The sequence below is a fragment of the Myotis brandtii genome, unplaced genomic scaffold, assembly GCF_000412655.1.
Source record: "Myotis brandtii unplaced genomic scaffold, ASM41265v1 scaffold317, whole genome shotgun sequence".
In the NCBI taxonomy this organism is placed as follows: domain Eukaryota; kingdom Metazoa; phylum Chordata; class Mammalia; order Chiroptera; family Vespertilionidae; genus Myotis; species Myotis brandtii.
This window is the reverse complement of record NW_005362155.1, coordinates 1,240,595-1,244,864: the sequence shown is the minus strand read 5'-3', so window position 1 is coordinate 1,244,864 and position 4,270 is coordinate 1,240,595. Positions and strand designations below refer to the sequence as shown.

General features: G+C 57.1%; 1 long non-coding RNA gene across 1 annotated transcript; it reads left to right on the top strand.

Moving 5' to 3' along the window:
- The first annotated feature begins 7 nt into the window (after nucleotides 1-7).
- Nucleotides 8-2,260, top strand: LOC106726790. The gene is made up of 2 exons (XR_001362892.1): nucleotides 8-643; nucleotides 1,335-2,260. It is a non-coding gene; the product is annotated as an uncharacterized LOC106726790 (long non-coding RNA).
- Nucleotides 2,261-4,270: the final 2,010 nt, after the last annotated feature.

Genomic DNA, 4,270 nt, shown 5'->3' with positions numbered 1-4,270 from the left:
CCGGGGTGTGGGTCGCGGACCTGGAGGAAGGCCTTGGCTGACCCCAGGGGGCCTCCAGAGCCGTTGATTTCGGGGTCCCGTGCCTTCGCTCTGCACACTTAATTTTACAAGATTTTCCCTAGGTGGTGGGTGCATCTGCTCTTTTTTCTTTAAACAAAGAACCTACTTGTTGCTTTCTTTCTGGTTATTGAAGTGGCACGTGCCAGCCTTCTCGATTCAGAGAAAACCTGAAGGTATAAATAGGAAAGTGAGAGCCACCGGAAATCCCCGCCCCCGCCCGGCACCTGGCGGCTTGTGGGCGTCGCAAATGACTGTTTCTGGAGACGTATCTATCTCTGTTAGCTTCCTGTTGAATACATTTTCTGATATCATTTTCCTACAAAAGTTATTAATTTAACAAGACACCAAGGGTTTTTTGAGCCCCCGCGGCAAGGGAGGCATGACCTCAGCGGCCGCTCACAGCAGCGGAGGCCGCGGGTGGGACTTGCCCAGGATGCACCCTGACTCCTACCCGCCCCTCCCCCCATGGTCTTACACCCCCTTTTTCAGATGAGAACAGACACTGAGGCTCAGAGAAGCAAGGCTCTACCTCATCCTGCCTCTGAACCTGCCTTTGCCCGCGGAGCGGTGTGACCACGGGCAGGTACTGACCACTCTGGCCTCAGTTTCTCCCCATCGCACGCAGATAAGAGAAGCCCCTGCAGCCACAGTGGGGGGTGAGGACCGATGCCACGAGGGGCGAAGGCCAGGCGGTGCCCGTGCTCTGGTGATTAACTGGCCTGAGGCACCTGACAGCAGCAGGACCTGCCAGGCTCCCTCAATACCCCACCCTTTCCCACCAAATCTGTGGGCAGCTGGCCGGGGAGAGAGGCGGGCTCGGCGGGCTTGGCTGGAGGCCAGATCCTGGGCCCCTGCTGCCCTCTAGTGGCCCACGCTGGCCCCAGTGGTTCCAGTAGCTCCAGGTCCAGTCCCAGGCCGGTGCCAAGCCCAGAAAACTAGTCCTGGGAGATCCCCCGCCCCCTCCAGCACCTGGTGAAAGGGCTTAGCTGACATACACTGGGAACTCCCTGTGCTCCAAGGACCGGCTGTGTGAGGGGGGGAGGCCGTCATGGAACCTCTCTGTGCTTGCTTCCTCATCTGTAAAACAGGAATAATAATAGTGCCGACATGGTTAGAATTAAACATGTTAATACACGTAAGGCTCGCGATAGCGCCTGCCCAAGTGTTCGCTGGCCTTCTTCTCATTCTACTGAGTTGGTCTGTGGGTGTTGTGGAGCCGAGGGCATAAAACATAAAGGAAGTGACATTCTACAGTTCACGTTACTTTATTGCAGAAAGGACAGGCTGGAGCGATGGAAACCCCAGACAAGTGGTCCCGAGGCATCATCCCACCAACCCGTGTTTGCGCCTGTCCACGTGACTCCCAGACCTCATCCATGTGCAGAGCCAGTGACTGTGCGTGCATAGAGGTTCTGTCCTGCATTTCTCACCACGTGGCCACATGCATTATATACACGCCCCCGCCCTGTTTTCCTCTCGCCCCTCAGGTTCTACCATACGCCACCTGGAGGATCTTGCCCAGACTCTGCTGTCCTCCTTACAGACAGGTGGCCGAGCTTCCCACAGGTCTTTCCAGAGGAGAACGAGACAAGAGAGGTCCAGAGAGAGAGACTGAAGCCAGACTTCTGATCCTGGCTGCAGGCTGATACCCGACTCCAGCCACAGAATGGCCTCTGACTCAAGCCATAGACTGATTCGTGACCCACACTGTGGACTTATTTGTGATCGTGGCTGTAGATTGGCCCAGGCACAGGCTGACCCCTAGCCCTGGCCACAGACTAATCTTTGACCCCAGTTGTAGGCCGATCTCTGAGTCTGGCCACCGGCGCCCTCACTGACACCCCACCCCATCCAGGAACTGGCATTTCCTGATTTGCAGCTGGTAAACTCAGCTTGAGTTGGTCAGCATATCTGGTCTGTCTGTCCTGCCTCTCTACCATGGGACCACAGGGCAAGCGGGCAGTTCTCTTTTTTAAGCAAAGAGAGCAGCATTAGAAGGCCCCTCTGCAAACTTCCTTCTGCCCTGGATGGGAGGTCTGGTGCTCTGGCAGCCGTCTTGTGACCACGAGGGGAAGCGTGTGGGGATGAGAGACAGCGCTCTGGACCTGGCACAGGGGGAGCAGAAAAGAGCCTGCGTCCCTGATCGCTTCATCACGCGATCAAACCAACCTTGGGATTCTTAAATAAACCATGAACCTGCTTTTTTGTTTTGTTTTGTCGAAACTACTGTGGTGGTGCTCTTGCAGCCATAAAGCAACCTTAAAGATCGTGGCCGGTGGAGTAACGGGCCTCCAAAGATAAACCGGTCCCAATCCCCGGAAGCTGTGAACACATGGAATCAAGCTTGCTAATCGGCTGACCTGGAGAGGTTATCTGGACGGGCCCCATGCAATCACGAGGGCGCTTATAAGAAAGAGGGAGGCAGGAGAGTTTGCGTCCGAGAGAGACTGCAAATGCTATGCTGCTGCCTGGGAAGACGGGAGACAAGCACGAGCCATGGAGTCTCCGGAAGGAATGCGGTCCTGCGGACACCTTGGTTTTTAGCTTAGTGAGACCAAGTTCTGACCTCTTACCCCTGGAGTTGTAAGATAATACATTTTCATGTTTCAAGCCACTGAATTCACAGCAATCTGTTACAGCAGCAAGGGGAAGCATTCCTCCGTGCATCTGACTTTGGATTCTAGACACTCCAGCCTGCTTTTCCTCCAGCCTTGTCCCTCCAGCCTCTCCCGCTCCCTCACCATTGGCCCTCAGTCGCCACTTCCAGAGGATTCTGTCGAATGTCCGCCAGTCCTACCTCCTCGGCATCCACCGTCCCTTAGCATGAACATGGGGCTCGCGGCTTCATGGGCGGCCCCAGTGCAGCAGCGCAGTGGCGGGTGGACGCTGAAGCTCCCAGGCCCCTGACTTGAAATTCTTAATGATCTTACCTGTGCATCTGTGTTTGTAAGGAAAGTCCAATTGACATGGAGCACGCAGCAAGGATTCGCAGTCTCGGCTCCCACGTGGCCCCACCTCCACCACCCGCCTGCTTCCCTGGGCAGGTTCCTGGCCACCTGCTCTTCCACCCCTTGGCTCTCTGGACACCAGTCAACCTCCCCCTGCCCACCCCGTCCAGCAGCCACACTGCCTTCGCCCAGGAGGGGGTCCAGGCTCAGGCACAGGGACACGTGGCCCCACCTCCACCACCCGCCTGCTTCCCTGGACAGGTTCCTGGCCACCTGCTCTTCCACCCCTTGGCACTCTGGACACCAGTCAACCTCCCCCTGCCCACCCCTGTCCAGCAGCCACACTGCCTTCACCCGGGAGGGGGTCCAGGCTCAGGCACAGGGGGGGTCGACGGCACTGCTCACCTCCCGAGCTGCCGCAGGGTGCCTGCTGGGTGGCTAGAGGCCACAATTCAGCCAAGTCAGCAAGTCAAACCTGCTGCCCACTCCCTATATGGCAACAGAGTCACCATCTTGGATTCTTAGTACCTTCTGAACAAAAAGGCCTGCATTTTCATTTTGCACCGAGCCCCTCAAACTAATAGCCATTCCTGCCATAGGGTCTCCACAAAGTTGACCTGCCACTCCCTCTGGACCCCAAGCACCATCACCCCTGTGTTTCGGCTTCGTCCTTCCGCAGGCTTCTTCCCATCACTGCGGTCATCTGTCAAGTCCTTCCATCTGCAAACAACCAAAGGTTCCCTCCCCCACACTTCCTTCTTCTCCCTCTCCCTCCCGCTCCCTCTCTCTCTGCCCAGACAGTTCTCGAAAGCTGTCTCCCTGTCCCCGCTTCCTCCCTGCACACCCACTCCTCAGCCCTCTGTGCAGAAGCTGCCGTCACTTCTGCCATGAAATTGCTGTCACTGCTGCCACCGCCAGTGCAGGCAGGTCCGCTTCAGTCCTATCTTCCCGCAGCATGACCTCCCCCTCGTCCATGAACCTCTGCCCCTCGTGTTGCTGCTGCTGCTGGCTGCTTGCTCCTGCTCAGGCTCACCTCCCAGGGTCTCTCCTCGGCCTTCCCTAAACATCGGGGGCCTCAGAGCTCATCTTGGGCCTCACACATGCACACACACGCACACATACACACACACACGGCTGCTTGCTCCTGCTCAGGCTCACCTCCCAGGGTCTCTCCTCGGCCTTCCCTTAAACATCAGGGGCCTCAGGGCTCATCTTGGGCCTCACACAAGCACACACACACATGCACACACACATGCACACAC